Raw genomic sequence first — 12,827 nt, 5'->3', positions numbered from 1 at the left:
ATGACTACTGGAAAAACCATAGCCTTGACTAGACGGACCTTTGTTGGCAAAGTAATGTCTCTGCTTTTTAATATGCTGTCTAGGTTGGTCATAACTTTTCTCCCAAGGGGTAAGCATCTTTTTAATTTCATAGCTGCAGTCACCATCTGCAGTGATTTTGGAGCCCAAAAAAATAAAGTCTCTCGTGTTTTCATTGTTTCCCAATCTATTTTCCATGAAGTGATGGGACCAGATGCCATGATCTTAGTTTTCTGAATGTCGAGTTTTAAGCCAACTTTTTCACTCTCCTCTTTCACTTTCATCAAGAGGCTCTCTTCCTCTTCACTTTCTGCCATAGGGTGGCAACATCAGCATATCTGAGGTTATTGATATTTCTCCCAGCAATCTTGATTCCAGCTTGTGCTTCATCCAGCCCAGCATTTCTCATGATGTACTGTGCATATAAGTTAAATAAGTAGGGTGACAATATACAGCCTTGATGTACTCCTTCACAGATTTGGAACCAGTCTGTTGTTCCATGTCCAGTTCTAACAGTTGCTTCCTGACCTGCATAAAGATTTCTCAAGAGGCAGGTCAGGTGGTCTGGTATTCCCAACTCTTTAAGAATTTTCTACAGTTTGTTATGGTCCACAGTCAAAGGCTTTGGCATAGGCAATAAAGCAGAAAGAGATGTTTTTCTGGAACTCTCTTGCTTTTTTGATGATCCAGCAGATGTTGGCAATTTGATCTCTGGTTCCTCTGCCTTTTCTAAAACCAGCTTGAACTTCTTGAAAATGTGGTATGCAGAACACAGCTTGAAAATGTGGTATGCAGAGAATTATGTGATAATAATTAAGTACTGATACGTGCTACAGTCTGAATCAAAGCTTGAAAACATCATGCTCTGTGAAAGGAGCCAGCCACAAAACCCTAACCTGCAATATTCCATTTATACACAACGCCTAGATAGACAAATCCATCATGATGGAATGGTTGCCTCGGGCTGGGGCGACAGAGGTGAGCGGAGGACGCCTGCGAGCGAGTGGCGGGTTCTCCGGGGACGCGGCGACAACTGCACGGCTCTGTGAATGAGCGACAGCCGCTGAGCGAGCACGGAAAATAGGGAGTTATAGGGTGTGTGACTGTCTCAGCAAAGCTGTTATTAAAAATTAAAAAGCAACAAAAAAATCTTCCAACAGAAAAATGAGCCAAAGAAATGAACAGGCAATTCACAAATGAAAAAATATGCGTGTGGTCAATATACTCAATACAGAAAAAAAGAGGCTCAATCTCACCAATAATCACACAAACATGAATAAGTACAAGTTAGCACTTCCGGTTTCAAGGTGGCAGAGATGGAAAACACTGAGTTCCCACTGTGAGCCAGCGCGCCTGGCGAGCAGCAGCGAGTGGCTCACTGTGCCAGACCACGGCCTGCCAACGCCTCTGCAGAGGCTAAGTGCGCTCACTGGCCAGGCACAAAGGGAAAACGCCTGGATGTGACTTAACTGACCAGAGAGCCCACTGTGCCGCAGCCACGGTTTCCTAGCCTGATGGAGTCTTACCCAGCTGTAAGGAAACAGTGAGTCCTGGGAAAGGACTGTGGCTGGGCCTGTGGGCCTGTGACCAGAGAAAACAGAGCCGTGCTTACGATTAGTCCCCCTATGCTGGACACTTGTGGGGAGGCTACCGGCAGGAGAAACAGCAGGCTTGCCGTTTCCCAAGGGAGCAGCACGTGCGGCGCACAAGTTCAACAGTGCCCACGAGGGAGAAACCGGAATAGCTGCTGGGCAACCTGCCTGCAGTGTTTCCTCCATACACGCAGCCTCACCAAACACCCACACTGATTCTCCCGGAAGGCAGTTATATGGTCCCCCTCACTGTGCAGATGAGCAAACGACGGCTTAGAGAGGTTGTCATTCCACCCAGGTCTCAGTGACTTGCCAGGATGTGAGGCCAAAGTCCACCACACTCTGTGAGGTGTGCTCTTTCCACTTTAAACAGGGGCAAGGCTGCCATGGACAGATACAGAATTCTTGATTCACTGGATCCTCAGTCTGTCCCCAAAGGGCAAGTTCTCTGTCATTAGTTGGCAACTCCCTTTCCTTATACTAATCGATGTTACAGAACATGTTATATATATTAAACAAAAAGCCAAAAATGAGCAATATTAAGTCTTAGTTCTGATCCTCAGAGTCTGCAATTGCCAAATGAAAGATACAATTGAAACCCTGAAGCATTTTAATTTCTGAAAGCGTGGCACAGGAGGTAGGGGCTTCCCTGATGGCTCAGTGGTAAAGAATCCACCTGCCTATGCAGGAGACCTGGGCTTGATCTCTGGAGAAAGAAGATCCCCCAGAGAAGGAAAATGGCAATCCACTCCAGTCTTCTTGCCTGGGAAATCCCATGGACAGAGGAGCCTGGTGGGCTACAGCCCACGGGGTCGCAAAGAGTCAGACACAAATTAGTGACTAAACAACAACAGCACAGCAGACCAGGCGCCCGGCTGACTCACCACGCACGGCCCCAGTGCTGGAGAAACACTGTACGATGCTTTTAAATGCGTCAAAGGACCGGCAGGTCAGCAAGGAATACTTGCAGGTCAAACCAACTTAAGCAAAGGCTGGAATTCAGACAGCAAGTGGGGCTTTGAGAGTGGGCAGCGAGGGCATCTGCAGAACTCAGCAAGCTCAAGGTCTCTAGGGAGGGCCCTCCAGGATAAAGCCGGGTCCCAAAGGGTTATATCTCAGTGGAAAGAAGATGGCACAGAAAGCAGCCCATATCAAATCCCAGCACCACATGGAGAGGGGCACAATCCCTCTGGGAGAATCTGTAACCACTAGACGGCCCCCAGGGACTGCAGCCCAGAGTCGCACACTGTACAAGACACACTTCAGGCAGATAAAGAGAAATCCCACATGAAAGGGTTCAGTGCAAGGAGGAGTAAGGACCAACTACAGCAGTCTCTAAGAAACTCTAGGGGCGTCCCCAGTGGGCCAGCGGTTAAGAATCCGCCTCACGGTGCAAGAGTCATCGCTTCGATCCCTGGTCTGGGCAGATCCCTCACGCCACACAGCAACTGAGCCAGGGCACCACAAATACCCAGCTCACGAGCTACAGCTACTGAAGCCCCTGCGCCTCGTGCCTGCGCTCAGCAACAAGAGAAGCCGCCGGCCGCCGCAAGGAAGGGCAGCCCCCGCTCGCCCTAAGCAGAGAGAGCCCAGCAGCGGTGCAGGCCCAGCACAGCCAGAAAACGAAACCAGCAAGTAAGAGACAAGTGAGCCTGAACAGACACAGGACTAATGGCGTCTCCACAGTTAAAGAGCTGCACCGCTCACCTGTGCGATAAAAGCAGGGAGCATTAGTTGGTGGGATGTTGGCACACAGAGACAGATGGTAAAGAGCCCAGAAACAGACCCAGACGCTTGTGGACACCTGATGCACAATAACGGTCGCGGATGGCTTTCATGATCCACAAGAAATGAATGTATTTTTCAGTACATAGTGCTGGCTTAATGTGATGTGCTTATTAAAAAAAGGAAAAAAACTACCTCCCATCTCAAACCATATACAAAATTATTATGAACAAACTAAAGACCTTAGTGAAAAAGGTAAAAACCATAAAATGTTTGGAAGACAATATATGGGGAAATATCTTTATAAACTTGAAGTAGGGAGGAAGTTCTTAAATAATAAGTGCTAACTATTAAGAAAAAAGTTAATAAATGACATTAAAATTAAGAATTTCTGTACATTAAAAAAACACTAGAGCAAAAAGACAAGCCACAGACGGGAAGTGGATAGTTTCGGGGGGAGAGGGGGGCGCCTCTGTATAATAAAAAGGCAATTCAATAAAACAATGAGGGAAAAGACTTAAGCAGCTGTTTCAGAGAAGCTAAAAGCTGAACGATCCATTAGTGCATGAAAAGATGCTCAACCCACTAATAACCATGAAGAATGTGAGGTATCACTGAGCTGCCAACAGATTAGCAAAAAGCTTAAATCTGACAACACTGCTGTTCAGAGGCTGTGAAGCGGGCAGATCGTCACTTGAACTGTAAACTGGGGAAACCAGTCTGGAAACAACCTGGTGTAGCTCCATTTAGACAAACTGAAGGTGCGCACACTCCAGGATGCAGTCCTTCTCCCTGGGGTGCGTCCTGACAGGCTGCACACGCGCACCCCAGGAATGGCCACAGTATCACTGGCTGTCTCAGCAAAATACTGGAAACAAATGCCTGTCAACAACAGAAAGGGTACGTAAATTCTCACACAACAGAATATAAATCAGTAAAAACGATATGCAACATGGATTAATCTCAAGAACACATGTTAAGCAAAAAATTTAGACCTTGAAAAAAACATGATGGTGTGCTGAGTTCAAAAACATGCAAAATTAAATAAAATAACATTGTTTAGCAACACAAACGCATGTGGTAAAACTAAAGAAAAGCAAGAGACAGGAATCGCCTAGCGACCCAGCGGTTAAGACGCGGCACTCGCAGTGTCCTGGCCTGGATTCAGTCTCTGGTCAGGGGACCAAGACCCCACCAGCCATGGGGCCAGAAAAGCAGTAAAGGAAAAAGAAAAGCATGGAAACAGTAAAAGCAGGTTCAGTGCTTACGTGGGGTGGGAGTGGGGCGGGCTCAGGGAGGGCACTTCAAAGGTGATGGCAGATTCTTCTGTGCAAACTTGGTGACTGTGGGTGTTCCTTGAATGCTTATCCTTCAGGTGGCATATATGCTTTTGTATCTACTCAATATTTAACAAGACAGCTTACAAAATTAACCAATGTTATTTCTGACTTTAGGCCATGATTTGAAGCATTAACTTGGGCAGCTGACTGAGTTACACTCAACCAGGAAAGTCCCTGACAGGGGCCCACCCAGCCCTGAGCCCACAGAGATGAGAAATGTTTCACCAGCCAGGCTCCTGAGCTGGAGACAACTTCCCACTGGGCCCTGGAGCCTTCCACTCAGGACAGGAAAGGCAGTGCTTAGATGAATCGGGTCAGTAGAGGAAGTGGGGTGGGTGGGGTAGGGGGAACAAGTTCTACTGCCAGACCTTTTAAGACCAGAAGCTGAGTACATTTCTGCTGTGACAACGAACCACCAGGGCTGCTTTCGGCAGACTCGCAGCAGGAGCCGCCACATCTGAGCCTCTGCACACGTGAATGAGACTCCCAGCAGGAGCCGCCACATCGGAGCCTCTGCACACGTGAATGAGACTCCCAGCAGGCGCTGCCACATCTGAGCCTCTGCACACGTGAATGAGACTCCCAGCAGGAGCTGCCACATCTGAGCCTCTGCACACGTGAATGAGACTCCCAGCAGGCACTGCCACATCTGAGCCTCTGCACACGTGAATGAGACTCCCAGCAGGAGCTGCCACATCTGAGCCTCTGCACACGTGAATGAGACTCCCAGCAGGCGCTGCCACATCTGAGCCTCTGCACACATGAATGAGCAACTCTCACCTCTAACCGTGCCCTCCGCTTCCTTCCTTTGAAGCTCCAGGCTGATCTCTCCTAACAAGCGGGTGTGAACGTAAGAGCCCACGCCCGGGCTTTCTGTAGCATCTGTGACTGCATCATTGAGGTCAACGTAGGCGCCCTCAGACTGTTAAGCTACTGATACCCACGAGGACCTCCGAGAGTGCCAGACACCTGGAGCAAATGCTAAAATCACTCGCTGCTAAAATGCCTAGTCTTGTGACCTCTATTATTGCAATCATTTAAAAATGCGGCTGGCGAAAGTAGATTGTGGTAAATTACGGTCTCTGGGACGATATGCTCTGTGCACTAAATGTGCTTGGAGGTTTTCATTTCCGTGAGGTTGGGGTCCCTTCCTCTGGTGATGTCCGTCACCCTGCCATTCACCAGGTCTGAGAACCTCTGCCACCCGTGTGGCACCGTCCTCGAGGGAATTCCAGGACGGTACAGAGTGGGGCACCTAGGTCTTTTTTGTGGCAAACTGTTCCAACTGCAGCTCTGCCCACAGAGGCTGCCCTTTCGGCATTCTAGACTGAAGGCTCAGTTCACGTGCGGCAAAATCAAGCCACGTGACACTGTTCAAAGTGTCTCCCCTATACACGCAAACAGACACACACATGCATAGAAGGGCCCGGGCAGGACACACAGACGCCGTTAACAGTCATCTGGGACAGGAACCGGGTCAGACCTGAGAGGGCCACTCACTTCCCCACCCTAAGCATTTTTCTTCCTCAACTCTGCACGCTTGCTCTCTTGACCCTCATAGGCTGTTGTTAGATCACCCTCTCCTAACACATGGTACCACTCGATACCAACTGTGGACTCAAAGGCTAGATAAAGCATTTTACACGCATTACCTCATTAATAATTCCACCCCATAAAGCTAGCGTGAGGTCATCATTATTCCCACTACACACCCGAGGAAACGGAGGCTTAGAGAGGTCAAGTACTTTGTCCAAAGCCACACAGCTAGTAAGTACAAGGACCAGGTATGTTCGGCTCAAGTGTCTTGGACTTAGACGTTCATGCTTCTAACCAGCAGCCCAGAGATTCTCTGTTGGTTTTTGTGTCTAGCCGCTCCGGTGTGTCCGACTCTGCAACCCCATGGACTGCAGCCCACCAGGCTCCTCTGTCCTTGGGATTCTCCAGGCAAGAGTACTGGAGTGGGTTACCGTCTCCTTCTCCAGAGGATCTTCCTGATCCAGGGATCGATCCCACTTCTCCTGCACTGGCAGGTGGATTCTTTACCACTGAGCCATGTGGGAAGCCCTCAGAGGTTCTTAGTTGAGGGCAATTCTGCTCTGGAGACACATGGCCTCCTCTGGAGACGTTTCCATTTATCACAGCTGGAGGTAGACGGGGGCTGCTGGCACCTGTGGGCAGAGGCCCAGGGTGCTGCTCCGCACCCCAAAGTGCACGAGACAGCCCCACAACAAAGACTCACCAAGCCCCAAACGGCACCACGTCAGAGCTGAGAAACTGCTCTACTGGAAAAGGACAGAAAGACAGAGAAACGGTCTCTGACCCAAACTTTCGTACTTTAGGTCATAGTTCACCATGTTCGCATGCCATATTTCACACAGATACCAAGGAAATCATCATGAGTCCTCTCTTCATCAACAGCATGCCAAACCCTCATCACACTGGAGGTCTCTCTGGCCCCACTGGCTGAGCCCATTGTTTACTGAGCACCAGCTCCGTGCCAGGAAATGACCCACACAGAGGGAGTACCTGGAGAGACAAGGCCCTGTGCCTGCACGTGAGCTGCTCGCAGCCTCACAGGCGGACAGGCAAGGAGACCCGTAACATCACAGCGGGTAAGAGCGTACTGCTAGATCACAGAAGGATGCCAGGAGGTCACAGAGGAGGAGCTCAAAGTCAGCTGAGGAGGGGGTGGGAAGGGTGGGTAGGACTGGGAGAACGTTTCCCAGAAGCATTTGCGCTTGAAGGAGTTAACCAGGCAGAGGGAATCCTTTCCTTCCCAAAGGACCCCTCAGCAGCCCTTTCAGAGGACAGCCTCTGAGAATCTGGACGGACCACTTCAATTAGAAAGCTTGGTGGAACTCCTGAGAAAAACAGGGGGTGTGCAGAGCAGTCCCTGATCCTCTGAGTCCAATCTGGACAACCTGCCTCAAGATGGACAGACCACAGCCTGGCCTCCCCGGAGGTTGGGCTTCTGTGACTGCTGTGCAAACCAATCTCTCTGGCTTCGAACCAACCCGCACCGTGCGGCAGGAGGACACCGACTCGCACACAGCAGCCCTGTGAACTGCATGCTGGATTTCCCGGCATTCTCAAGACCGTTCTCTGGAGTCAACGACATTGCCGCTATTTCACAGATGAGGAAACTGAGGAGCGACAAGGGAGTGACTGGCCCTCAGGACAGAGAGCCTCTAACCCGGGAAGCAGAGATACACACCTGACCCCGGAGTCCTCACGGCTCAATCTGCGGGGGCCTTTCTAACGCACTCCGAAGCACGTGGTGTACCGTGGCTCTTCACCACCTCACAGAGCCGTGCAACGTCAGGCATCCTCCTGTGCTCCACACGCTTCTGGACAAGCCTCTGGCGTTTCCTGCTGCACTGTGAGTGCACACGTGCTCAGCCGTGTCCAACTCTTCGTGACCCCATGGACTGTAATCCGCCAGGCTCCTCTGTCCATGGGATTTCCCAGGCGAGATAAGGGAGTGGGGTGCCATCTCCTCCTCCAGGGCCACTCCTGCGTCTCCTGCATTGGCAGCTGGATTCTGTACCACTGAGCCACCTGGGAAGCCCATACCATGATTACCATGTGGCTAGGGCGCCTTGACCCCAGGACCCAGCTCCCTCACCTCCACAGCCTGAGCCCCAGTGCAGTGTCTGACACGCCAGGCACAGAAAGCACTGTGTGAGCAAGCCTGGGCTCGCTGGGCCAAGCAACACGGACAACCCAGAGCCAGAGGGCCTGCCTTCGGGGCCCAGAGGCCCGGGACACACCCCACCCTGTTTCACCGGCCAGTGGACTTCCCTCAGGCCTACCGTCAGAGTCAGCAGTCCAGTCGCACTGGGGACAGAACGGGTCTCTCAGCCAGCTTTCCCTCCAGCAGTGGAACAGTCGTGACTCCTCCTTTGGTTGTATGCCAGAGGCGGGGGCTTGGGGACACACTGCACAAAAATACATATCTTCAAACATTAGAACCTTAGAAGGAAAGGGTATGTGCTCCCTACTCCTCCTCTCTCTGCCATACGCAGTGCATACACAATGGCAGGAGCCAGAGCAGCCTGCTCGGTCCATGAGATGGAAGCCAGGGTTTGAGCAAGGAGAGCTACATGATCAATGGAACCTTGCCTCTGGATGACTTCACAGAACACGGTGAGCTGCCCGGACCAGTTCTGGACTGCCTACTTCCAGACTGTTAAGGGACAGGAATAAATTTCTATTTCCTTTCAGTCACTGTATTTTGGAGCATTTTAGGTGTGAACGCTGCCCAGGGATTAACCTAGCAAGATCTCTGTCAGCAAAACGACAACTTCATCAACATTCTCCTAACCACACTACCTCGGGTTCTGTCATCATTGTGCACTTTTAAAGAAAGGTTCTCTTGAAAAGGTGGGTTGGAGCGCGCTGCGCCCGAGAAGAGGGCAAACAAACTGACCTCCTGGTTTGTTTCATCTGTGAGTCTTAACAGACATACCTCCAATTTCCAAGAAGCCCAGGCTACTCTGTTCCGATAGCTTGTCCAGGGAAACTCCAGCTTGGCTCTCCTCCTCCAGCTCACTACCTGAATCAAAGACCAAGTGGAAAATCTGATGAGAACCTGTAGGGTTCTAAGAGCTGCTCTGTGTTCACCAAACACAGGCAAATGCAGAGCACTGAGCACAGAGCCTGGCACAACAAAGTCAGTGCTCAATAAACGTCACAGTGGATTGTGACTGGGCTGCTGCACACCAGGCCCTGTGCTGGGCAGCTGAGACACAAAGATGGATACACGCAGTCCCAGTCCCTGCAGCTCAGGAAAGCCTGCTGACCAACGACAGCACATGGTTGATAAGCAAAAGCAACGAGGCTATGCCCAAGTAGTCTTGCAGCCCTAGCATCCTCTGGGATGTCCCAGACCCCGTGCTTCTCACTCCAGACCCTCACCCAGGTGACACATCCCTTCCCACAACTGTAGAGACCTCTGATGGACGCTAGATCACCACAGTACAGCTCCATCTGAATGTTTTACAGGCATTTACTACAGACATGTTCAAAACAAAATGTATCTTCCCTCCTTAAACCCCCTCCCCATCCTGTTCCCTATCTCACTGAGCAGCATCACATCCACCAGTCAAAAACTCGGAGCCAACCCTGATCTCTCCCCCAGCCTCTAAATCCCCCATCTAAGTCATCACCAGCTTTGGTCATCTCTCCCCACCTTCTGCCTCTAATCTAACTCAAGGCCATGGTCATCTCTTACCTCCACAGTTCTAATAGCCTCTTAACGGGCCTCCAGGCCCATTCCCTTTAATCTAGTCTTCACTAGAGTGATCTTTGTAATCCACAAATCTGATTCTTAAATGTGTCCTCATTAACCCCAAATTGCAAGTCCACAGCTAGGTTTAAAAGCCTCCCTAAGGGAGATTCCACTACAGGATCCGTGGTTGGGGAAGTAAGGACACCTCATGCCCCATGCCTGCTTCCCCTCCCGAAAACAAGACCCCTGAGGACCAGACCACAGACTAGTCTCTTTCATCTCTGTCCCCAGGCACAGAGAATGTCTCACATTCCATCTTCAGCTGAGAATACTCTTCAGCTTTTCTGCCTACACTCCCCAAGCATCCTTCAGTTGTTTCCTGGGCAACAAAAGCCTTCCTGGATCCGCCTAAACCGAGTAAGGTGCCTCTGCTCAGTGTTTCCAAAGCACGAACTTTTCTGCTTTTCTTCCATCATATCAGAATTGCCTACACTTCTGGAGGTCTCCCACGTGAGGTTCTGAGCTCTGGGTGGTGATGATGATGATGATACAAAAAATAACAGCAACAAGCACACACAGCATTTACTTTGTGCCAGCAAGCCTTCTCAGCACTTTACACCTGTTATCTCATTTAACCTTTATAATCGTTTTAGGAGGCAGATTTCATTCTCAGCTCTCTTTAAGGATGCGGAAACTGAGGCAGGAGGTGATGGACCAACGTACCTGAGAACACAGTTGGCAAGCACCAAGACAGGATTCAAACCCGGCTGCTTGGCTCCACAGCCTACACTTTGTAACCGCGACGCCGGTCTGGGTCACTCGCTCCACCCTCATAATCCACGAGGAGCTGAGCCACCGCTGGCGGAGCGAACGAAAGAATGAAGTGATCCCACGGGCGCAGCATCGGTCTCCACCATGACCAGCTCCTCCAGGGCCTCACAGGCCTGTGTCCTCGGCCCCGCTCGGCGGGCAGCGCCCCGCACCCTCGTGTTGTGCGGGGTCCCCTCAGTCCCGGGTCCGGTCCCAGTCCGCTGCCCTCCCCTCCCACACACAAACGTCCCCGGCGGCCCGCCGCGCCGCATCCTCCGCCGCCTCCGCCCGACTCCTGGGACGCCCCCGGCCCCGGTGCTTGCTGACCCTCACCCGCCGTGTCCCGGAGCCCACGGCAGCGGAGGGCGTCACGGCCGCGAGAAGGCGGGACGGCACTTAAGGGCAGACAGAAGGCGCCGCCATGTTAGAGTCGGGCGGAACGGACCGCGCTGGCTTCCCGGCGCAACTTCCGGCGCATGCGCAGCGCCCGCCCTAGGCGTAGCTCGTGGACACGCGCATGCGCCTAGTAATCCAGACGGTCTGTAAAACACTCTGCAGTTTGTTCAGTTCAGTTCAGTTCAGTTCAGTCGCTCAGTCGTCTCCGATTCTTTGCGACCCCATGAACCGCAGCACGCCAGGCGTCCCTATTCATCACCAACTGCTGGAGTCTACCCAAACCCATGTCCATTGAGTCGGTGATGCCATCCAACCATCTCATCCTCTGTCGTCCCCTTCTCCTCCTGCCCTCAATCTTTCCCAGCATCAGGGTCTTCTCAAATGAGTCAACTCTTCGCAGCAGGTGGCCAAGGTATTGGAGTCTCAGCTTCAACATCAGGCCTTCCAATGAACACCCAGGACTGAGCTCCTTTAGGATGGACTGGTTGGATCTCCTTGCAGTCCAAGGGACTCTCAAGAGTCTTCTGCAAACCCATCAATTCTTCGAGTTAGAATTGTTCTCATTGTAACCCTTCCTTGGGTTAGGAAGGGTTCCTACGCTTCAAACATAAAAGTAACAGCTTGTGCGTGTTCAGCGCTCCCTGTGTGCCAGGCACAGTGTCAGCCGCTTTACGTGCACTGCATCGTCCTCTCACCATCATACGATGTTTTTCTTCCACTTTGAAGAAGGGAAAACGGAGTTTCAGGGTAAATGAATTGCCGTTGTCACTCATCTTACAAGCGGTGAAGCAGAGATGTGAACCCAGTTGTGGCTTCACAGCTGTAGAACCACAGTTACATCTTTCTATCTTCTGAGCTAAACATTGCCCCTGGGCCTGTTTAGGGGATGTCCAGGGTTAACCTCTGTGTCAATGAGTGTGCCTGAAAACAAAAGTCAGCTTGCAGACTTCACCAGCGCCTCTGTGGTGTCTTTCCAACTTTTCAGCACCACCAGGCCATTGACTTTTCTATTGAAAAGCAGAGACATTACTTTGCCAACAAAGGTCCGTCTAGTCAAGGCTATGGTTTTTCCAGTGGTCATGTATGGATGTGAGAGTTGGAGTGTGAAGAAAGCTGAGCCCCGAAGAATTGATGCTTTTGAACTGAGGTGTTGGAGAAGACTCTTGAGAGTCCCTTGGACTGCAAGGAGATCCAACCAGTCCATTCTGAAGGAGATCAGCCCTGGGATTTCTTTGGAAGGAATGATTCTAAAGCTGAAACTCCAGTACTTTGGCCACCTCATGCGAAGAGTTGACTCATTGGTAAAGACTCTGATGCTGGGAGGGATTGGGGGCAGGAGGAGAAGGGGACAACAGAGGATGAGATGGCTGCATGGCACCACCAAATCAATGGACGTGAGTCTGAGTGAACTCCAGGAGATGGTGATGGACAGGGAGGCCTGGCGTGCTGCGATTCATGGGGTTGCAAAGAGTCGGACACGACTGAGCGACTGAACTGAATAGTTCCTAATAGTTCTCCTTTCTTAATTTTTGACCCTGTTTATTTTAATGATCCATAGTTTTAACAACACCCTTGCAAAAACCCTGATCTCCTGTGCTCTCTTTTGTCATGTGGATTTTGTAAGAATTTCAACCCTGGATCAATCCAACTGCTCCTTTTTCCCTTTACCAACACCTAAAGAGCCAAGCACAACTGGAGAAAGTACCCAGTGCAACA

At 51.0% G+C, this 12,827-nt stretch overlaps 1 long non-coding RNA gene across 4 annotated transcripts in view; it reads right to left on the bottom strand.

Moving 5' to 3' along the window:
* Window positions 1-11,143, bottom strand: part of LOC129647151 (uncharacterized) — a 32,479-nt gene extending 21,336 nt beyond the window's left edge. For 2 of the 4 annotated variants that reach the window (XR_008712287.1, XR_008712289.1), the window contains exons 1-5: window positions 10,629-11,143; window positions 9,144-9,230; window positions 8,488-8,613; window positions 7,890-8,233; window positions 4,067-4,217 (exon numbers count right to left, since the gene is read on the bottom strand). This is a non-coding gene — a long non-coding RNA (uncharacterized LOC129647151). Of the gene's footprint in view, window positions 1-4,066; window positions 4,218-4,603; window positions 8,234-8,487; window positions 8,614-9,143; window positions 9,231-10,628 lie in introns of all 4 variants that reach the window. The other 2 variants (XR_008712288.1, XR_008712290.1) reach the window with 2 other exon arrangements.
* Between the last annotated feature and the right edge of the window lie 1,684 nt (window positions 11,144-12,827).

The sequence above is a fragment of the Bubalus kerabau genome, chromosome 3 (assembly GCF_029407905.1).
Source record: "Bubalus kerabau isolate K-KA32 ecotype Philippines breed swamp buffalo chromosome 3, PCC_UOA_SB_1v2, whole genome shotgun sequence".
Taxonomy (NCBI): Eukaryota; Metazoa; Chordata; class Mammalia; order Artiodactyla; family Bovidae; genus Bubalus; species Bubalus kerabau.
This window is presented reverse-complemented; position numbering and strand designations above follow the sequence as displayed.